The sequence below is a fragment of the Parasteatoda tepidariorum genome, chromosome 12 (genome assembly GCF_982258835.1).
Source record: "Parasteatoda tepidariorum strain Cologne lab strain chromosome 12, Ptep-v5.0, whole genome shotgun sequence".
Classification (NCBI taxonomy): Eukaryota; Metazoa; Arthropoda; class Arachnida; order Araneae; family Theridiidae; genus Parasteatoda; species Parasteatoda tepidariorum.
Genome location: NC_141766.1, coordinates 61,555,393 through 61,580,196, shown reverse-complemented (window position 1 = coordinate 61,580,196; position 24,804 = coordinate 61,555,393). Strand labels below are relative to the sequence as shown.

At 28.2% G+C, this 24,804-nt stretch overlaps 3 long non-coding RNA genes across 15 annotated transcripts in view; 2 read left to right on the top strand and 1 right to left on the bottom strand.

Annotated features, from left to right (window-relative positions):
- The window catches only part of LOC107447499 (uncharacterized), a 170,095-nt gene extending 167,928 nt beyond the window's left edge, over window positions 1-2,167 (top strand). For all 10 annotated transcript variants that reach the window (XR_015430858.1, XR_015430857.1, XR_015430855.1 and 7 more), the window contains one exon: window positions 1,776-2,167. This is a non-coding gene — a long non-coding RNA (uncharacterized LOC107447499). The remainder of the gene's footprint in view (window positions 1-1,775) is intronic.
- Window positions 1-24,804, bottom strand: part of LOC107447500 (uncharacterized) — a 94,058-nt gene that overhangs the window by 20,810 nt on the left and 48,444 nt on the right. The gene's annotated exons all lie outside the window — the stretch shown is intronic.
- Window positions 4,662-24,804, top strand: part of LOC107447501 (uncharacterized) — an 82,094-nt gene continuing 61,951 nt past the window's right edge. For all 4 annotated transcript variants that reach the window (XR_015430863.1, XR_015430862.1, XR_011638316.2 and 1 more), the window contains exon 1: window positions 4,662-4,791. This is a non-coding gene — a long non-coding RNA (uncharacterized LOC107447501). The remainder of the gene's footprint in view (window positions 4,792-24,804) is intronic.

The window sequence follows — 24,804 nt, the reverse complement described above, 5'->3', positions numbered from 1 at the left end:
GCTAATTTCATATATAAGGTAAACATTCACTTGTCAAATGAATAAACCTTTTTTTCTTTTATTTGAAAAATATTAATTATACTTTTCTGCATACTTCATGGCAAATTAATTGCATCATTAAAATAAATATTGTTATGGCATTTCTAATTCTTTTTTCAATTGTTTAAAAAGAGAAAAAAAATTTAATTTTTTTGTAATATTTGTTTTGTTGTTATTTTTCGAAAACAAGAGTAAATTTAGGTATTGTATCAAACATTTAAAACATAGCTTAGATTTTTGTTAGTTAGATCTCCAAGTACCTCCCTATCTAAAGATACTCGGAGTACCTCCCTAAATCTACCTTTATCTAAGGGCAAATTTGTCATATTCGGCTTTCACCTGAAGTACAGTATACTATTTTTAAGAGATTTTTCATAAAAAGTGATCGAATAAACATTAGTTTTTTAAATAAATTTAAAGCAAGCGAAATATTTGCTAAATTTACTCTTGTTTTAGTCATCATTATTTGTGTTAGTTGAAAGTGGAAGCTCGTTTAAATAAATTCAAATAATCAACTTGAAAATTTTTTTTTTTAAAGATTGTGTGTTTTTTTTTTAATCGCAAAGTCTATGAGAGAATAATCATCCTGTGAACAAATTTCACCGCTATTGTACATTACATTATCAAGTGTATTTTTGCAAATTATTCTCTTCATAAGTAGTTGTATTCGTAAGAAACAAAAATTTAATAATAAATTAGTTGAGTTAATGAATAATGAAAATGACGAGGTTCCACTTTTTCCAATATTTGTGGCTGCTTTGTACTTAACGCTACTGCAAGCATGGAGTGCAAGGTTTAAATGTTTAACTAGCTGAAGAGAAAGACAAATAATAGTACCCATTTATAAATTTATGAAATGAATACAATTAAATCATAAATAATTATCAGTTTCGTAACATCGAATAAAAGTTTATATTATGCAAAGGTTAACCTATACAGTATAATACATAGTTTAGAAAACAACTGCACTGTAACTTTTTTCAAAAGGTAAAATAATAATATTTAATTTTTTTATAAAGGAAATACTTTTGCAATTTTTTTTTAACTTCGCATAACTCTATAATAATGCAAATAAATAAACATTTCTCCGAGCTTTGAACTTTACTGAAATTAAACTAAGCTTTTAATTTCAAAACTTGAATTAGAACTAAGTAGAATATAACAGGGAAACGTTAAAGTCATATATTGCGTTTTTATATTTTCTAAGCTTTAAATTTATATTAAACTAAATCAAAAATTTTTATTAAAGCTAAACAAAATATGACATATAATAGATAATAAAATGTATGTTACGTCTCTACATTGCATTAATTTTCGTTTAAAACGGGTTTCCTTTGGTTATCGATAGCTTTTTTTATTCTTAAAGACAAGTTATCGCACAAAAATTTTAATTAGAGCTAAACAAATAATATAGAATAGATAATAAAATATATATCATGTCTCCACGCCTTATTAATTTTTCTTCGAAACGTGTTTTATTTGGTTATCGATAGTTTCATTTTTTCCCCCCAGAAGACAAGTTATGAGTTGTCTCACAAAAACTTCTTTCTCATGTTCAGAAACTTTCTAAGTAAAGAAAGAAAGTTTATAAAAATAGAAATTTCCCAACTATATACAAATTTCACGTCGAACTAACACAGATATATAAGCGATAAAAATCAGCGATGAAACCGTGGAAAATTTCTGTTGATACTTCTCCTCGTCTCTGTCTTCTTTTTTTTTCTTTTTGTTTGCAGATCCATCTACACCAACTGCATGATATCAAAGCACCAGAAAAAGAAGAAAAAAATATAGCACAAGGGCTGTATTCCCCGGGCAGTGTAGATCGAAGAATGCTACCCACGAAGCTTTTGTAAAGAGCAGTCATATATGAATGCAAAGTATGAAATCTCCCTGCTAGAGGGATTGAACACTGCTGCCTATTCATAATTTTGCTTGCTATTCACACCTTAATATTAAAAAGAAAAATATCAACAAAAAAAATGGAGGGAAAAATATCGATAAAAGAAATCCGCGGTGAACTTTTTATAAGCATTTTTTAAACCAATTTTGTCTGCTTTCCAAAAAGCCATATGTATACTAATATTATAAAATTTTTCAGTTTCTAATAAACACAACGAATTTTTATGTAACGTTCATTTTATGTAAAAAATTGTCCAAGAATTTTAATATTTATGCAAACTTAGCTGTTTGTCAATGGTCTCTATCGTAATAATTTTTATATTACTGTCTGTTGATACAAATCAAGGTGAATTAAATGTGTATTAAGTTTTTTTATTGTTCTTGAAATTATTTTTGGGTATAAATATTAATCAGTCAATGTAGACAAAGACTATGTTTGACGGAATTACACTTGGAAATGCTAATTTGGTGAAGAAAAAATTTTCTTTCAATACTTTTTATTTTTGAATTAATACAAAATTAAATAAAAAAAATAAATAAATAAATAGTAAAAGATTCAAAGTGTTATTGTTTTGCAAAACACTTAACAGAGTTTTAAAGTATGGAATAACAATGTAGTATAGTTCATACAGCCGTTCTTAATGTCAGATATTTAATATGCGGCATCGAGCTAAATTGAAATATGGGGTATTACATGAATGAAATGTGTATAATGACATAAATTGGAATATGTATAGTTACATTAAGTGAAATCAATATTTACTGTTATATTTCAAACCATAAATAAGTTACGAATAGTTCAGGACGGGTACGATTAGGAAAGAGTAACAAACAAAAAAAAAGAAAAAAGAAAGGAATTTTAATATTTGACAACATTTTAAATACGACTGGTTCATTATCAGTACATACGAACACAAACGAAGACTCCTTGTGTAGTAAATGGTGACTGATACGCGTTAAATCTGTTGAGTCACCAAGTCCTCCATGCTCCCATAACAAATCATACCTCTGGGGGTACTGATCCAGGAATTTCCTTATCTTCTGAATTGGTTCAAAATTACAAGGCGACGGAGTTGATCATTAGTAGTCGTAAACTCAAAATTGGGTCGGCTGTTCAACGACGGATATAAAATAAAAAAATGCGAACACAAAATATGTGTCATATTTTAATATTTAATTTCGAATTATTAACATGAACAAGGCTTCCTTCACATGATTTCGAAAAAAAAAAGAACTTGATTAGCGATTACTGTCACCTTGAAGCCATGTATATAGCTAATATATCAACGAATAAATAGAGTAAAAAAAAAAATTATAATATAAATATATACGTTAAAATCGAATAAAATTTTGTTAAGTAACTACTGAAAAAAAAAAAAGGAAATCATAGTTAATTGAAATTAAACCGCGAAAGGCAAAATAAAACAAAACTAGAAAACTAGCATTAAACTAATTCTAGAATTATAAGTCTTATGCAGCTGAAAAAAATGTTCTGTAAACATATTGAAAAAGTTTAAAACAACAATCTAAACCAAAGATTTTGCGTACAAAAAAGATGTGATAACCAAAATATAATTTCTGATAAAAAATAAGGTAATAATTGAGAGAATGCTACAATTTTTCTACCGACAAGAAAATATTAAATATATAGCAAGTAATGCGTTCTTGAAATAAGCATTAGAAATAGCGAATCTTTTTTTTTTCTTCGTATTTTTAAATTTTTGTGTATATATAAAATATTTTAAATAAGTCACGGTTATTTAATATATCATTACTGTCATTATTAACCACTATTACAATATATTAAGTTATATCTTTCTCCCAGGATTTTAAAAATCTCTAATCGTAGTTTTCCTGAAAAACGTGTACAATTGTAATTTTTTGTGTATAATATTTTGCGTCGATATTCAAGCGTCTATTACATTTTTTTGTTCAAAGACTTAAAATTAAAATAACTGAATATAATTTAAATCCACAAAGTCTGGGTAATTTACTGATAACAATGGTCTTGCTTGCAGACTTTGAAGATTATAAATCAAATAAAATAGCCGTTTTAAATTAGTTCTTAATTTCACCGTTTCAATTAGTTCTTAATTACTTAATTTCAAATTTAACCTGCATTTTTATATGCAAAGTTTTGTCATTATATTAGAAAGAAAAATACAAACTTTCTTCAGATAAATCACTTAATTAGATAGTAGCATAAAAATCATAGAAAAAAATTAGAATTAATGAAATTAAATTATAATGAACAGAATTCTCAATTATAACTTATTTTTAAATTTGTCCTACTTCTCTGAATTGTTAGTAATGTTTTATTGCTCGTAAAAGGTAGAAAACAGAAGCTGCTTTTAAACAAATAAATAAAATAGACAGTCCTGTGAAAATCCCTGAAAAGTGTTTATGGTAGCTTTTCAGAGAAAATATACAGATTTTACAATCCCTCCAAGAAAAAGAGACCCCCTTTCCTTTCCCTACAGATATCATCAGGTGAAAGGTCCTGGGGGGCATTGGGGGTCATCTACTGTCCTTTGTTGCGTCAGTTTTACAGCATCATAAAACATGGCGACAAGAGAGAGGGGGGTGATTTTTAATCAGTGTTATTACCTCACGTGACCAAAACAAGACCGGTGGTCCTTCAGGGCAATGGGTAGGGGGTGGTAATAGGATGATTGTATAACCGCCCTTTGTGAACATAAGAAAAATCTAAGATTCATTTAAAAAATTCTCAAGCATGTTTTGTCAACAAATATTATGTCTTCATTTATTTTTGTGTGTGCTAACAGAAAATTTCTTATGGATATTATTTAAAATACGAATTTTAAGAAAATATGGATACTTTTATAAGAGGTAATTTTTAAATAATTCTTATGATTGTAGCAATTTTAAATTATTTACTTTTGTATTGCGTATCTGAAAATAGTAAACTCACAAAGTTGTGTGTCCTTAAATAAAATGTTTTTCTATATTTCTTTATATAAAATGTCCTGAACCTAACATTAGATTGATCTTTATCTTTCTTAGAATCTAATCTAAACCTAAACGCAGATAATACAGAAAACATTTGAGAGACGTGTATCATAAAATTTATTCCATTCATTTTGTTTTTTTTCATTAATTCGTTTATATAGGAGTACAGAGTCTAATTTTATTTTATAATTATTATTATTATGAGTAATTATTAATGGTGCCTTAATTATCTTGCTATTTTAACGATCATGTTACATTAAATAATAATTACGTAAACAAAATGGAAAAATATTTCTTTACATTAGATAAGATTTAATAAAAATTTTTTATCCCAGTTGTAGAATTTAAAATGGGAAATTAAATTTAAACTCATTTTTTAGTTAAAACATATTTTTTAAGATCGTTTAAATTTCGATATTTGTTAAATAGAATTAAAAAATGTTAAAAGCATTTAAATATAAGATTTTCAAAATATATTGTTTTTTAATTATATATTTAATGTAATTATAAAATCAGTATTTATTATTTGTTTTCGCAAATAATTGTTTCCCATCTGAGGAGAAATTTTTATTTAAATTTTTTTTTCATATAATTTATTTAAGAATTTTTTTAAATACAATATATAATTTCTTTATAGTTTGTATTTTAAAAATGTTTAATGCGATTGTATAATTAGGTTAATGGAATTTTAATAACACTATCATTCAATTCATTTCAATTACAATGACGTCATTACGAAATAATTGTAAAATAATATTGTTTTTCTTCCCATCCCTTTGCTTTTAATGGCAAAAAGGTTCAAAGGGTTTTTGTAACTTATACTGTAAGAATATTGTAAAAATTTTGATTTTTTTTCCTTCCCTTGTTTTGTTAAAAATTAAAACAGAATAGGAACGCTTATTTCTCAAGGACCTTTCTAATGTCCATTAAAAAGAAGGAAAAAAAAATCAAATTATGCATTAACAACTATTTGGTTCAAAATATCAAATAGAATTCAACTATAATGCTTATAAAATGGTATTTTTAACTCGGAATTATGTATATATTTCACACTAGGAAATGTTTGTTTTGCATGCATAAACTTTGTAGCCACGCATTTTGCCGTCAATTTTGCTTTCAAAATACTTTAAAACATATTATATTCATGAAATGTAATCGTAGTCAACATTTAAGCAATAATTTTCCCCAGAAAAATTAAAATGCAGACATTTTCTAAAATAACTATGATAAAATTAAATATATATTATTGGCCGACAATTTGTTTTTGCCTTATTCGATTATTTTTGTTTGAAAATAATAATTAACATTCTTTATTCAAAATAGCTTTAAATATATGGGTATTATTTTTTTAATACTAACATTTATGAAGAGTTTTCAGAAATATTTAAGAAACACTAATGAAAATTTTTTAAGCAAATGTACAATTAATTATAAAAATGTATTTGTTTGTTTATTAATGATGTGTAAAACAAACTCAAATTGTCTTATAAAATAAAAAACGAAATTTTTTCTCAAATTAAATCAAGAAACACATTCGTATATCGTCACACTATTTAGTTGAACCCTCCTACAAAAAATCTAAACTTATCACGTTTTCCAATTTAAGAATTATAGTGAAATATTTACACTAAAAAATTAGTCTAAAGGAAAATATCGAAATCTAAGAATTCCGGAAAAATCGATAGCCTAGACTTTTCCCGACAATCCCTCTGCAAGGAGCCTCCAGGATTAGGTTAGGTTACTTTTCCAATTTATTCTACATTGTTTTAGTTTATCGTTCATTCATCTTATTACGTCAAATGAAAATCTTGTACACAATGCTAAAATTATTCATTTGAATTGCGCTTATGTAAACAAATGTACAATTTGTGTATTTGCAGGCGGACAACAATGAATGCCAATTTGTATCTTTTAATGTTATAAGCAATATTCAGACTAAAACAGTATAATTCCTCCGTCAAAGATTGAGGGCCATATTCTTCATTTAAATTACACTTATGTAAACAAAATATATATTTTATTTTTGAAAGCAAAAATATGAATGCTGATTTTGTAGCTTTAAATGTATTACGTAATATCCAGATCAAAACAGTATGAGCGTCAACTTTTCTTTTTTATTATCAAAGATAGGTGATAAAATTTTTCATTTGTATTGTGCCTGCGTAAACAAACTACACGCCCCCCTCCAATAAAAAAGAAAAGTTATCTTTATCATGTTTGTAAACCTTATTTTTTTTAATCATTTATAAAAATATGCTAAGAATTTTAAGGTCAATAATTATTGGACCACTTCATTATGATAATTAAAGAAACAAAATTTTTACATTTTGCTTAAGTTATTATCATACTAAAATACATTATTATAAATTATAAAACAGGCATTACTTTAAATAATGTTTACCTGAGTTTTGTTTATTAAAAATTTTCATTTCTTTTTCCTACAGATTATAAACCACATGAATTCTTACTTAGCGCGAAAAAAATAAGAAACATGATAAGTCTAATTATATTAAAAATAGTAATCCGATTGCAAAATATAGGGAAAGCTAAGAAAAAAAAAAACAGAAGCACAAATTAAAAATTAGGCATAATTTTTATTTCGATGCTGCATTATAATCAGAGTCAAGAAAAAAAATGTTTTTTTGCTTTGTTCTGTCATTGATATTAATACTCGTCTAAGCCTGGAAAAAAATTATAAGCTCTTATTTATCAATTTGCTTTTCGTACATTGTTTTTCTTTAGCTTTATAATATTATAATGTATATAATCTAATATTATCTGAAGCACACTAAAATATTCCGGATCAAAATACAGTATTAAGTACTGGAACTTCCATTTTACCGCAATTTTTACAGTAATATTTACTTAATTATAGTGATTCAATTATGTCGCTGTAATTATTACTGTAGAAATTGCGTTATATCAAATTTTTTGTTCCGTAACATGTTCTGATAATAATGGACTTAACGGTAAAAGTACCGGCACATTGAGAGACTGTATTTTTTACCGTTATTTCATCTGGAATTTTTTACAGAGTATAAGCAAACAAATTTCCACGCATTTTATTTATTTATTTTTTACTATTATTTGAAATTTGTTTTGAAAATGATAAGCTCTCTAATCAAAAGTAAATTAATAAAAAAGTAAAACATGCAGTGAAATTATATTTCATGACTTCAAATACAATTGCTTTAAGAATATACACAATCGGTACATGAAGAATATGTTCAGATTCTTAACTTTAAATTATCTGTTTAACTAAAATTGTCTGTTTAGATAATTATCTGTTTAGCTTTATCAAACTATTAAAGGCTATGGCTCATCCAAAAAAAAAAAAAACTTATCGAAAAACTTCACCGCCTAAAGAAAATGATCAACACAGTTATCGCTTAAAATATTTACATCACCCACATTACATTTACCCCAAGATCATCCGTTAAGTGATGACGTAAGTCAACAAACGAAGAATAAGTTTGAGAAAATTACATAAAACTTCCTCAGGAGGAGGGTTCGCGGAAAAAAAAAGAACATTTCAATTTTGTTCGCGTTTTCTCATATTGCGGATATTATCTGGATGGATGTCTGTTTTTGAAAAAAGAAATAAAATATAGGAAGGTAGGAGAAAATATAGGCGTGAGGGTAGGGGAGATATCTTCATCCTCTGTCAGTATCTTTCCCTCGTCCCCTATTGGACAATTCAATCTCATTACCGACATAGATTTTTTTCCTTTTTTTCTCCTAGAAAAAGAGAAAAGGAATAGATGTGAAAAGGAGAAATGGGGGTTATGCTAATATTTAAAAAGTTCACCACTCCGGAAAATTTATGTTTGCAGAACTTTTTTTATTATTTGATCTCAGTAACCAATTATATCATTTTATCTGCTTTTTCGAAACATCATTTTGAATGAGTTTTACCAAAAAAAAAAAAAAAAAAATTCGCGAATAAATTTTTATTCTTATATTTATAATTACACACAGGGCGTGAATTTTAAATGTTTACTTTAATTTATTTGGTAAAAATTGACTTTTATCTATACTGAAGAAATTTATTGACGTTGTTTATTGACGGTGCAAAAATACAGAGATAAAAAATAAATTAAGTGAAACCATTTTTTTGTTGCTTTAGTATATAATAATTCAGAAGAGCTGCACTTTAACCACAGTTTGACATTCTTTCTGTCATCAGTACTAAAAATAATATCGAAGTATAAGTTTTATGTTTTCTTTCACTGAGTGTAAAAAATATAAAAAATCTTAAAAGAGTTCTGCATGATTCACGATTAGCAATTAATTTTAGTTTTACGTCAGCTGCTAAACTGATCTGATAGATATTAATTACTATTAATTTTAACTAGAATTTCTGATTTACAATAGAATATTGAATAATCTGAGGTGAAAATTCTTTGTTCGAATTAAATAAAAAAAATTTGAAAAAGGAAAATTAAATATCAAAACTTGATTACGAAATGAAAAAATTATTTTCTCTTATCCGACTACATATTTCACAACAATTATCTGACGTTCATGACTATAGATTAACTATCCCCAGTTACATATGAATAAAGTATTAGGTTTACAATTTGATCAGACTGACCATGGGATGGTTGAGACATTTTTTTAACAATTTGTTTAACGTGAATGTGGATTAATTTCGCTCAAAGTTCCTTCATTTAACATCAAATTCTCCTTAGTACTTAACTCACGAATGTAACTCACCGTTATTTTTTATTTATTTTGCGTTGTATTAAAGGAAAAAAGGACAAAAAAAATATACAATTCAGAAAAAGTCGAGGGTAGTAAAATTCACCTGTAAAGTGGACTTATAACATAGTCATAGGAAATGATGTATTCACCAAATTTACAAATGTAAGAATAAAACTAATTAAAATTGTTGTATCAAACTTGACGAAATTTGTGAGGAAGAACTATTAAGAACGAAAGCGATATTTAATTTTGTGTTTGTTAAAATAATTCTAATTTTTAAAAATATTATAAGTAAAAACTATAGGCATCTACTTATTTATAAGTAGTAATAATTTGTATTGATAATTAGTACTTAATAATACCACAATGACATCCACGTTTAAGAAGTACACTGTTAAAATTTCGTTCCAATATTACGGTAAAATAAGCGACTGTCGTCCGTCTATCTAATTAACCGGAAAGTGGTCAAACTGTTTCTCGGTGTCGTAAAAGAGAGGAAATACCTGTTTCTTTTGTTTTAAGCAGCCTTATCATTTTTGCTTGAATGTCCAGGATCTCAAACTGGGGAGCTCCGGACACTGAAAACTATTTGTTCAAGGGACTCCAACCCACAATCTGTCGGTCATGAGATTGACAGATTGGCTCTCTCGGGTATAATATGTAACCTGTTGCGAGGAACTAAATGACTTCATTAGATGGGCCTACTTGGCTGATACTACAACTTGGCTACTTGACTTGAACAAATTAGACTGATTAGGCAAAAGCAGTTATTAAACTGTATTTCTCACAGTTAACAGTATGTAACAATTATAAAAAATAACAACTAAATAAATTTTTATTTTACCCTTTTTTCCTAGAAATTTCTAACAGTGTAGCATACATAAAGCATATCCGATCTATTAATTTAATTTTAATTTATCGAAGTTGGCAAATGACTAACCATGATATCATTTCATGAAGATTAAATTTTAATGTTAATTTATTTGCTTTCAAACCATTAAAATGTCAAAAAATTGAAAGATAATTTAAATTTTGTGTACAGCCCCTCTATCAAAGCAAGTCAGAAGGACTAAAGAAAAGATAGGAAGGCAAGCCTGCATTACAGTGATTGGGAAAGCATTAGGGCACGTTTTAAAAAGGAAAAGCATCCTGAAAGATTTATACTCCCTAACACAAAGTGAAGCCAGTCAGGGCTTAGAATACGGGAGAGGGGAGAAAGAAAAGCCACGGCCGGGGCTTTTCTGTTTATCAAAGAACTTGCTCCGGGGCTACAGACAAGTAGAGGGGAAAGAAAAGTCGAAGAGGGGGAAGTGAATAACAGGAGGGGGCAGTCAAATAAGAGAAAGAAATGGGAAATGGGCGAAATGATTACGAAACTTGCACTTATTTTGTTTTTTAAAGGAAAGGAGAGTTTCCCGAATTTTGTGAGAATTGCCGGACGGCGGAGGAAAACAAGATAAAAAAAAAACGGAAAAACGAAGTAAAAAATTTACTTGAGCTTCTTCCAAAGTGGAGTGTTGGAAAGTTTGTGATTTTGGTCTTTTTTTTTATTCTTTTCCAGCTCTTCAAAGTTTTAAAGAAAGCATAACAGACTAGAATCTTACGATTTAGCACTTATTCTTAGTTGTTTCTTAAAATATATATTCTAATTGCATCACATATTACCAAAAGTCATATTTCAGACAATGAAAAATAAGATTCTAGATACTATATTTACATTTTTTTTTAAAAAAAGAATTAATATACATGAATTAACTAAGATATGAAAATATTTTTAAACGTAACAGAATACTTCTCAAGTTATTAACAATTATCTGTTATTAAAATTACCTTTTCGTTTTAATATTAACCATTTTTTTAAAGGATTTAAGTAATTGAAGGGTAATGAACTAACTCTATATGGTTTTAACAATATTACAGTCTACCTATTATCTTAAATAAAGGTTACTTGCTCATTTTATTAAGTCTTAAGTATGTATCTATAATACTAAAAATAACATTGACTGTTAAAAAAAAGTGTAACGCAACTTTTTTGCACATTTAAGCTATGGTTTTATATTCAAATACAGAAATACTCAATTTATCTTTCTAATCTAAAATCAAGTACTTATTAATAATTACAATTTTAATTTAAGATACGTAGATTTCTAGAGTAATTATATTGAATTTTATAATGAATTATTGTATTGAAATTTTGTATAGTTTACCAATTACGGAAATCTCTAAATAATTATTGCAAAAGCCAGAAAATGTACTCTACAATTTGAGTTGAAAGGAAACACTTCTAAAAGAGGGTTTGCGGGTTGCCTTTGACCCAACCACTCAAAGGGGGCTCAGATTACAAAGTCGTTTGCGGTCCATCTGCAAGAGCCATGGACTTAAACTTTTTTTCAGCACCTTAATGAAAAACGGCTGTCACCCTATCAGGAGCACCCTTCTTAAGCAAGCGGTACTCTTTCAAAATAGATGGAAAGAGTTGCTGTTGAAGCAGAAATAATGCGTTGCCTGTTGTTGAACTAACAGCAGTAATTCTACTGTTATTTCACATCATTTGAGTAGGTGCTAATATATATCCCCTTATTTAATAAATCGTGAAAAACCTGGTTTGAGCAAGTATTTTTTTTCTCCCTATTAACACATTATTTTATGGTCCTTTTAAACAATTTTTTAATTAAACATTTATTTTACATTAATGCTATCATTTTATCATTTCTTTAGTCGAATTTGAATACACAGTAAACTTAGCGCTATTAAGCTGCGATTATGACAATTTTAACAAACAATTAAAAACCTTTTTATATATATGAAGCTCATGTTTCATTCGAACTTCATTGACCTAATACACTATTTCATGTCAAATGACTGAAAAGTTTAATTTGCAAAAAACGGAATCTAGTAAAAATCTCAACAAATATACTAGCAGAAAAATATTCCAAAGTTACATTATAATTTTTATATTATGTAACTTTGGAATAATTTTCTGCTATATCTACATTATAACTCAAACAACAATTAAATTAATATTTTAATCATTTCTCAACATTTTTTTCTATTGTTGTCAATTTGAACCAAACTGCTACCCGCAGTAAGTGCAATGCAGTTAAGCTGCAACCGTGTGCAACTAAACATATACTTAAAGAGTCATTAATAACCTTTTGCTTTACAAAAGATTTTTTTGAATATAAGACCTGCACAACATCTATTTGAACAATATATACATAGTGCACAAGTTAACAGAAAAAGGACGTAAGACAAAAATAATTGATGAAAAATAAACAATTAAGTTTATCGATGGTAAAAGTGAATGCCAATAAATAAACAATGGCTTATTCCAACAAGTTTGTGATTACAACGTCATTTTATATTGATGTTTTGCCTAATTTGAAACGATCACTCAAAGCTGGGTGTCTCAACACGAAATTATAGGAGCTACTTGGACACTGGATGTGTATAAGGTCTAAATGAAAATGTGACATAAGTTATAATAAATTGTTTGATTAAAGGTAAATAAAAAAAAAACCTGGTAAAAATAAATATTAAGTTTGTCATAGGTTAAGCTAATTAGAATGTCCGGTAATACACTGAAAGTAAACAAAGGCTCATTGCAACAAGTTTATAATTCTAACGCCATTTTTAATGAATGTTATAATTTTAGACTTTCTTTTGTCAAATTTGAAACAGACAAACTATTGCGCGTGCAATTTTAGTTGCAAATTGCAATTTTAAAGTGTATAACAACAAAGTCCTTACTCCTTATCAACTCCTAAACAAACACTTTAAATATTTATGCACTTTTAGAAATTTCACTAAAAAAATTGATTAATAACAATTTTACCATATTAAAACAAAACAGTCAAATACTCATAAATAAAATGGTATTCAAACTGTTAACCGAGAGAAAAACCGGGCATTAACTGCTTTTACCTAATACGGTTAAACAACCAGAATTTTTTCCGCACCAACTAAGCCCACTTTTTGAAACCACTTAGTACCTTGTAGCTGGGTACATATTATAACCGAGAGGGCTAAGGTTCGTGTCCCAGCGTTGCGCAGCAGCAGTATTTCCCCCATTGTCTTCAAAACGTAGAGAGTTGCCATAATCCTTGTATTCCCCAATTTGTGTCCTGCACTCTCTAATGGCCATTACTTAACGAAGAGCCTAACTCCGATGTCCAGATGAATTTCTTTCTTACAGTTTTGAAACCATGCTATTTGTAAACGGTGAAAAACAGTACAGCTTTGTATTCATTGCTTTATAACCATACTACTAGTAGAAAACGGTTTCAAAACAATAAAGGTAAAGAATGATCTTTACCGTTAATTGGATGGACAGACTGTTTTTGGTCATTTTACCCTAATTGTAGAATGAAAATCCTAATAGTGCTCTTCAAAAAATAAAATAATTTGGTTCGACAAAGACTATAACAAGCCTGTTCGACTTTACTCGATAACTGTGAATTAGGGGAAATTTTTCATATAAAGAAGAAAATACTCCAGTCTACAATCCATATAAGAAAAAAAAAGCATCTAAGCACACATTCTTTAGACAAAAAGTTTAGCCATTAATGCGACAGTAATCACTCACGTAAGTAGATTTGCACTTCGTGCAATGAATAGTAACATTTACGAATTGCCTCATTCGTTATTAATAGGCTAACATTTTCTTTCCGATTTCTTACATTACTTTTTCCTATTTATTTCTTCTTCCTCAGTGACTAGTAGGAATTGACCTTTAGAATGATAGAGACGTGCTTACGGGGAAAAAAAACTCCCGTTCCCATTTTTATTTAACTCACTTTCCCCTTTCGCTACCGAAAACACAAAATCCCCAAATTGAAAACTACCCAAAGCATTGAATAGACGAAATGGTGTGGGGGTGTACCTTGGCACAACCCGCACAAACTCACCCTTTTTTTTTCTCCTTTTTATTTCCTCTGGAGGATTTAAAATTTAAAACAAATTTCAGGAGGGAAATTTTGCAAACAATAAATCTGATTCTTAGCAGGTTCCAACTCTAAATAGGAATGGTAGAGAAAGAAAAAATCAGGAATGAAACTAAAATAAAAAAAGAACGATAAAAAAAAAAAAAAATATCGGAAGAGTCTGAGTCTGTTTATAACCAAAAGGGGCTTTCTCCGACTCCTCTTCCCCCTACTGGGGCTTTTCCTTCCCAGCTGAATCTGGATTAATTCATGAGCTACGGGGTTTGGGAATCCCACCCTCCCTTTAGGAAAAGAGGAGGGCACCGGGCGAGGCCCACCTATAAATCAAGTAAGTTGGCATGTTTGGATGTAATGTTCCCAAAGGAGAAAATGCACGCCTGCTCTGACGAATAGCCTAGAATGCAAAGGGCAGGGAAAACCCAAGAAAAGCAAAGGATTGTTAGAAACTGGAAAAGATAAACTGAAAGGATTTGGAAAACTGCGTCACCCCGATATGGAAATTTTGCTTAACACCCTAAAAGAGTCATACGAAATAAGTGATCTAGATAAAGTAGTGGAATAAATGTTTGGGTGGAATTTTTCGGAAAAGTTTTGTTTTGAGTCAAGGATCTGAATAGATATTTTTTTTTTATTATTATTGCAAGAGCTTTTTTTAATATATTGTAAATAAGCATCAATACTTGTAAAATAATGAATATTTTGTTTTTCATCAAGTACACTTATTAAACGTGCATCGTTAAGTAAATGAAATAAAATAAATCCGTTTGACTTTTAGATCTGAATTTACTTTATGTCATCTGAAATTTCACGCCATTTTTGACATTTGTGGCGTTTTTAATCATTATTGCAACACTTTTTTCATTATTATATCGTTGATACAAATCAGTACTTAGCAAAACAATTTATAATCATTTATGTATTTAAGTTTGAATAAAACTAAAAATGCAACATAAAAATAATAAATTAACAAAAAATAATAAAAATTTCAGTAAAAGTTAGCTTTAAAAGTTTTGTTTCAAATTATGGATCAGTAAAGATTGTTCTGTGAGAATTTTTAACAATAACTGAAGTTTCATGCAAGGTTTTTTTTAAAATTTTATTATTATTATCACGTGAGACTTATATTTTGAATAATACAAAGAGGAGCTAAGTCTTGCAAAATAAGTAATTATTTTTTTATTTAAGTACGTATAACAAAATATGCTAATTATATTCAAATAAAATACTACTGTCATGTGGTCTAAAGCGGATTAGGAGATTCGCTAAAGAATCGTAATAAACGGTATGATGGAATAATATATTATTATAACAACATTATTATAGCCAAAAGTATATATATAAAAAACTCTTTCATTACAACAACGGAAAACAAGTCTCTAAAAATGATGTCGAATATTTTGCTAATTAAATGTTCAAGGTCATTCAAAAATGTTTTTTAACGCTGATGTATTTTTCACCTACACTTTGAATAATTTTTTTATATTAATTTAATATATATATATATATATATATATATATATATATATATATATATATATATATATATATATATATATATATATATATATATATATATATATATATATAGTATATAAAATAATAAAAAATAATAGGCACACTATTTCTACACCTCCAGAATTGTTTGAAAATGTAAAAAATATCAGAAAATAATCGTGAACATCGAAAATTTTGATGCCCTTATAAGTTATTCAAAGCTATTTTCATGTAGTACTACTCACGTAGAACGATATAAAATTCTCAACACAAAAAAATAAATTTGAAAATCAAAACTTATGACAAAAACGTATTATAAATACAAATTTCTAAAAAATTCAAACACAAAATCCCAACTTCCTCAGAAACTACTAAATCAAATTTGTTCGTCTAGATTATATCTTTATTTATTTATTGCTAAATTCCTAATCAAGTTTTGGCTTTCAGAGCTATTTTCCTGTTATAATTTGCATGTGGTACGATGCAAAATTCTAAACACAAGAAATAAATTTAAAAATCGAAATTTATGACAAAAACTTATTTGAATATTTATCACGGGTCAAAAGTCTCACTATTATAAAAACAAATTTGCAAAAAAATTAGAAACAAACTCCCTAATACCTTAGAAACTACTAAATAAAATTTATTCGCCTAGATTATATTTTTACCAATTTATTGCTTAGTTCGTAATTAAATTTTGATATTCAAAGCCATTTTTACATGTTATAATTCGTATGTAGTACGATACAGGATATAAATTTGAAACTCGAAACTTATGACGAAAACTTATTTGAATATTTATCACAGACAAAACGTCTCGTTATTATAAATACAAATTTCTAAAACAAAATTCCAACTTCCTTGGAAATTACTAAATCAAATTTTTTCGTCTAGTTTATATCTCACAAAACAACATATTCAAAAATTTTTTTCCAAGATAAGTATTTTTCGCAAGAGTAATTCGTGTAACAATAGAGACATAGCTTACATGGCAATTTTAGTCACGGGATAAAGCGGTAAACGGAAAAAGAATTTTCACCGGAAAGTTTGATGAAACTCATAGATGACATACAGTAAGTAACACAGATGTCTCCCAACCCTCGTAACTCCATATGAATCTCCCGTTCCAGTTTTGTCCCTTTTCAACGCTGTAATCTATGATAGTTGTTAATGTGTTTTATGTTGCCAGACGCCATAAAAGAGAACAATCAGTTTACAAGATGGCGGAGACGGGAAGTTTCTCAAAACAACCGTAGGGGGGCGTGACAGTCGATATCTAGCATCTTCATCCCATGTCATCCACTTCCTCCTTTATTTTTCTCCTTTTCTAAATGCTGAACTGAATGGAGTGTTTCCACAAAAATTCTCATAAGTTTTGAGACTACATAAATAGTAAAGAGAGGTTTTCCTGCTCGTGTAACCATATAAGAAGAGAAAATATATAATTTTAAGCGCTCGTCTATAAAAACGACTGTTTTCTGTTTACTTAAAGACGCCTTAATAAATAAAGCCAGGATGTTTTATAATTTTTTATGAACATGACATTTTGCGATTGATCAAGTTTATATATCGTCTGTATTACACATTTGATCACCTTTTCAAAAAATAATTTTAAATTTTGAAAGAAATATTTTAATACAAACATTTAAATTGTTAAAAACAAATCAATATAATTTTTTGTGTTTTATTCAAAAGTTTAAAGTATTGACTTTCCTAAAATAATTTAGACAAATTAATTCTTTAAATTGTTTAATAATCACTTCAAATTTTTAAATACATAATTATATTTCTCTTGCCAATTATTTCTTCCATGAAAACATATTTCAAAAATACCTTCCCTTCCCTTAAAATAGTAGATGTACCTAAAAGAACTATTTATTAGTTTAGAGAGTCTTAAGGAAAAGAAAACGGAGAAAACACTTCTGGTAAAATTACCGTGGTTAATGACATTTCTGGTAAGAGAAAAAAATCTGATAAATAAAACTCGGAATTTAAACATTCATTTGGTAATTTTCTATTGATACGGCAACGGCTTTCCGAAATTCTCGATTTCAAATTAATAGTTCTTATTACCGCACATTTCGTAAAAAATGAAAAACTTAAAAGTAAATTTAATGTAATAAATAGTATTTGTACCATGATCTAAGTTACGAAACTTGCGAAATTTTAGCACATATTATAAAATCTTATTTTATTGCTTACTTCACCATAACCATTACCAAAGGGTTTCGGTATGAATTAGCTTGCTTTTTGATGTTCCCGTTGAGCCAGAAGCACGGTAAATTTTACCATATTCTAGTAGTTCAGACCCTGCTATTGTTTTTCAGGTTATATTAAATTTTACTATGCTTTATTCATTCTTTCTAGTTAAGTTAATTCTTTATTTTATACATATAGTTCTTAAGTAAATGTATTAGCCGCAGAATTTAGCCAAACATTTTGCTGTATAACCAAAATATACAAAATTTCTCTTATATCACCGTAGCTTGTATTTACCTGCTTAGCTATAAACGTCGTTATACGCAAGAAATAGGAAATAGACGACCAGATAAGTTATAACGGTACCATTTTATCAAATCAATATAGAAAAAAATTTTCATAGCAAACCAAATATATGGGAATGCTTAGAGCTTGAGAATTCTTTAAAAAGTGAATGAAATAATTTTATTGAATGAAATATAGATAAGTATAAGTGGCAAACAAGTGGATAGGGCAGCCTTCGGTTAGTTTCTTTGCGTAGGCATCTAAGGCCTTTTCCCATTCATCATGTAGAAGAGGATGCATACTTAGAAACTGGTTACATTAAGGGGAGAAGTTCAAATTGGAGCAGTGAGAAAAATGACACTTTGTCATCGTGCTCCAAAAAGATGAACTGTGGGTGTGGAAAAACGTGGCAGCAAGAGGAGTTGAGAATGATCAACAATTAAGTAGCCCGCTGTACTTAAGTTTGAAGTCTCGCTGTTTGTATGATAAGCAATTGGCATCACCAGACTCCGCGACTAATTTAACCCGAAGGAACCTATCGGCCGGCAGTAGAGTTCGCAAGAGCCCTACGTGCGATAAACGCTTCAACCAAACGGGTTCAAACGCAAATGGCCGACATTACATTTGAGCAAACGGACCTAGATGCTACTACCGAGAGGTTGATGTAAAATCACGTTCTTTATACTTTTTGTACGATCCCTTAAATCGGAGGAGAAGAAAAGGGAAAAATTCTGAGTGAGAGGGAAAAAAATAAAGATAGGGAATTTTACTGAAATAAGAGTCAGCAAAAAAAAAAAAAAAAAAAAACTCCGCGGGACATGAAAAGGGATTGTGCATGGTGTATCAACGGCATGGTGTAACGGGCAATTTGATCGCAAACTCATTAGGAGTTAAGAGAAAAGCAACTATTTGTAACAGAAACTATTTAATAGCCTTAGAAAGTTTTTATTTTGTTGTTCTTTTACTTGCATTAAATAATTTTGAATTTTATTTGATCTTTTGAATATATTTAAAAAGCATTATCTGAATTATAAATAAAGAAAAATAATTATCAATCCTTTAATTTATTATTATTATTTCGCATTTATCTCTGGGATAACTTTTGATTCATTTTAATTATTTATTCTTATAAAATTTTTTTCAAACGATCAGATTAAGTCATACGTTTCCTTCAAAAAAAAAAAAAAGTAATAATAATTATTATTATTATTAGAAGCAAATAAATAAAAACAAAACATTAAAAAAATAAACAAAAAACATGGATCATACAAAAAATTAATTTTTAAGTCATAGCTTAGCTTTGAGAGCATTTTTTTAAGGAGAGAATGTAAACGACGAAGGCATAATTGCAACTATAATAATATAGTTTTGTGCATATCTTTTTGATAAAAATATAGAATTTAAAGTTCTCCTTTTTACTTAGGTCCCTTTAATTTTTTTGAATATTAATAACAAAAATAAATAACTATCACATGCTCAAAAATGCGTTTTAACGCCGAAGTCGGGTATTACAAAAATAAAATGCACTTTTTCATTATTATTAAATCTTCATGAGAATACCTTTACTGACATATAGACAACCACATAAGACTTCATAAATGTCAGCTATCATTTGAGAAGTTAATAGTTATGCTGTATTATGCAATCAAGAAAAGCCGATTTTAAGAAAATAACGACTCTATGATGTCATAATTCTACAATCATTCTAAACAGAAAATCTATATAATGACGAAACGTCATGAATTTGATGAAATCATACTGAGGTGTTTAATTCATTGATTCAATTTGAACTAAGTTTTAAAAATATGGTACAACACGTTCTGAAATTACTAATAATGCACTGAGAAAAAAAGTATAGTCGAAACAACCAAGATTTTGTGAAAATTGCCGTGCTGCTTCTATGGGAAGATAAAAAAAAAACTCTTTTTACCTACAGATTTGGCCATAATTTTCGTAGAATTAACAGTAAAATATTAATTTATAATGTGTGATAAAATTTGGTAATTTTATAGCAATTTTTTACAAAATGGCATAGAAATAATTTATTTGAATAAATTAACTTCTCAGCTTTTTATTTTTTGCTAAATGTGTGGTATAGAAACTTATAAATTTTGCAAACCGGTAAAGCGTTACCATACCATATAAGCGGAAAAATTCACTAATTTCAAATATATATATATATATATATATATATATATATATATATATATATATATATATATATATATATATATATATATATATATATATATATATATATATATATATATATAAATTTGCTGTTTCTGACTATTTTTCTTTTTTTAAACCAGAGAAGTCATTACCGTACAAGACGGTAATTTTAGCTGAATTTTTTTCTTCGTCGGTATAAGTTCAAAAAACATGAAAGTCAAAAATAAAATATTTGGTGGAATTAACTAGCGCATTTTATCCTACATCCAGAAGTTTACAAACTATAATTCAATTAAAACGACTACCCAGAACAGAATATTAAAATTGCTCCGATTATTATCATTAAAAATCCTCGATTATTATCCTTTTCAAACACTTCCTGATCTTTTAAACTTAGTTCCAAAGTTCTATTGATTCAATTTCTTCAAAAGATCATCAACAGGTAATGTTTTCATAATTGAATTTAGTAAAGAATAAAAGAAGAAATCCCAAAGGCACTAAAAATTTAGTTGTTTACTGTCTTTTAAGTCAGAGCACACTTTGATGCGGGCCTAAGCGTATTGACCTAGGCAGTAGAGTAGGGTGCATGCATGCCTTGCTTTCCAGAGGAGTCGGCAGCTGGAAATTGATTGGCGGTCACGTGAGCCTGGTCAATGCGTACTTTTGTGACTGGGAGAAGAGCTTCATAAATCTATGCAGACCCCCCGCGCCTGAAAGGAGCGCATGTAGCCAATGAAATTATAGCTTGAGAGCCCCATTTTCCGACTTTGGGGGTTATGCCCAAAGTGACATATTACGAAGTATTGCGAGTCAGAATTTATGAATTCAAAAAATAAAAAAGAATGTTCAACCAATGTAATCAGTAATTATTTAACTTGATAAATATTACTATACAATTTAAACACCCTGAGATTAATTTGAGTATGACAGAATAAATAATAAGCTTATTAACATAAGTCAACAAAACCCTCTTCAAAAAGAATGCCTAGAATAACGGCTTTAAAATAAAATGTAAACAACATAATATAAAAATGTGTTGATACTCAGGGAAATTAATTGTTCAAGAGGAAATTAATTGCTCAACTTAAAATTGGAATGCAAAAAAATTTTACATTGAATGTTTACATATTGATGAAGTACTACATATTTTAATATTATAATTATTGTGTTTATTAATTCAACTAAAAAGGAATTAATGAATACATTTAAAATAATCAAGAAGATAAGAAGTTCAAATAAAACTATTCGTAAAAATTCATTTATTATTCAATTGCCAAAGTAAAAATTACCTGTACGTCATGTTTAAACAGTCTGCAGATCAACAAAATATTAATCTATACATTTTAATATTATAATTACTGATTTTACTAATCTAAATAATCACTGGGAATTGATGAATACATTAAAATTAATCAGGAAAATAGATTTCTTGTTAAACGCTTATGCCACAATTTATCTTTCTTTTCCCAAGACAATTATGACATTGTTTTGTTTAACTCTTTGACGCAGAATTTTTATTAAACATATTTTTCTCACTTTTTTCATTATTTTAATAATTTATGGTTATGAAATACATACCGGTGTCATTTTTCTGTATTAAAAGTAAAATCTTCTAAGAACGGCTCACAAATTTTTTAAATTTACAGATATTTAAATGTAAGAGAAACAGTAATTCATCATTGAAATTTCTTTAATTTACAAAATCAGTATTGATAAATTTTTGAATATGAATAATTATATGAAAATTAGCTATTCATCATTAAAATTACAAAATAAATTATTGATAATTTTTTCGATATTTCCAAAGGAGATTAATGAATGCATTTAAATTTATCCGATGGATAAAATTTTAGAGAAGACATTTGTGAGACATTTATTTGCCCATTAATTACAGGACGCTTTAGATATAAATATCCCCTGTTTGCCATTAACATAATCCGCAGATCAATAAAAATATTTATGAATAATAGGGAAAGGCAAGGGAAAACAAAACATATGCATCACTTCATTCCTGACGAAAATACATTAATTTACGAAATTTATATTTCATAATTAAAAAAAATACTCTTAAAAAAAAGAGTTATCTATAATGTCCAAATTTTTGCATCCTTGAAGTTTCACATTCTATATTACCGAGCAAGAAACAGTTTTTGTCAAGTTACTATGGTTTATTCAAATTAACATTATTATTAAGTTAGCACATAAGTTGATAATATTACGACGAATATATAGTTCTACCTTAATTGTAGGTGTTATCGTACTGCTAATCTATGATTTCTCATTTAGTGTAAAAGTTTTGAGAGTATAATATTGAGATTTTATTCTATGTGCGAAAATTCTTTGAAAGTTAAAATATAGGCTTTAATAGCGAGTTAAAATAAGAGAGACCATTTTAGAGGCTAAAATGCTGCCTAAAGATAAAAATATTATAAATAAAATAGCTCTTTGAATCCTTCTCAACTATGTACATTACAATAGCTGAAAATGTCTTTCTTGCCTACTGTTTTAATCAAATGTGTGTAACTAGTAGAATCTCAGCTGGCTAGCAACTAACAAGAGAGCATATATACTCTATAATTCTTCCTCACAATAGCCGAAAACTTCCACTTTATTAATAATATATGTTATCTCAACTCGATTGAGACTCGACTCATGCATCTAGTATGATACAGGCAGTCTCAATCCGAGTTCATAAATAAGAAAGATGCAATCTGTCGTACCTAAATGTCCTGCAATAGACAAATTTGGAGAAAAAAATTAGGAAGAACCAGCTCAGGAATCAACCATGTCGTTTAACCAGGTTAAAAAATTGTAATTTTAGCTGTGTTTCCCTGTAAAAAATTCTGAATCCCACTTCGGTAAAAAATACCGGCACTTTTTACAGTATGATTACCCAAGGAAAATAATGTTCTTCTTAATTTTATAAGTAAGATACCTTCTTAAAGTTTGATTTTTGCAATTTTTATTTACTCCATTTATGTATCACCAAAACTTTTATCATTGTTCAGAATTTTTTTCTTTTTCTAATTCAATATACTAAAATATTTTAATGCACTTCTGGCTGTTTATTCTAAATCTTTCTAACACTGTAAAAATTCTGGTATAAAGCACTGACTCTCATATGATTTTTCCGTAAAATCTATTTTACCATAAAATCCATTTTCATCATAAATTATACCGTAATGTTTCCTGTAATAATTAGTGTAAAATCAAGGAATCACTCAATGAAATAAATATTACAGTAAAAATTACGGTATAATATTTTACTGCAAAAATGGATTTTACAGATGATGCACCCAAAGTGTCGGTACTTTATACCGTAATGCGATCCTAAATGTTTAGCATTGTAAGAAAAAACTGCCAGAAGTGCACTAAAATGTGAGAAAAAAAACTATAAACAAACTATGAACAACGACAAGTGTTTTAGTTATATAGAGATATGGAAAATAAAAACGGCGTAGCAATTTTCCAAGCGACATACTTCTAGATACATTAAAAAATATGTATATAAAATTTGAAGTCTTAAAAAAATTCAGTATAATTTTACACACATAAGAAAATAGAAATGTTTTTTTAAATTCCGATCTTCAATCAATAATTTAAGACAAGAGAATAATCCCTTGGGCCTAAAGAAGCCAGTCTTTTCAAACCCCTCGCCGTGATTTGTTGGGACCTATTTATCTTTTTCGAAGAATTAAGACCGGCAATTAATGAGAAAATAAATTACGACATGAATCAATGTGACAAGTTGCCCGACTACCCTATGGCACAAGGAAAAGTATTAGATGCTATGGATAATTATTTTCCGAAGCAAAGAGAAAAGTTTATTCGCAGTTGAATTAATGATTAGATTTAAGTTAAACAAATCGAGTATTCCGCGCAAGGACTGATATTTATGAGAAGGTTTATAATTATTTCGGAAACGAATTCTTGAAAAGTTAGATGAGCAGAAATTTAGAGCGTGAAGGGGTATTGCTTTCCATTGCTAAGAACAATAAGCGGTTAATCAGTTTTATAAGAAACAATAAATCGTTAAAGAGTTTTAGAGACGTCATTGGTCGTAATTCAAATTGATTTCAATTTGCATTTACAGTTT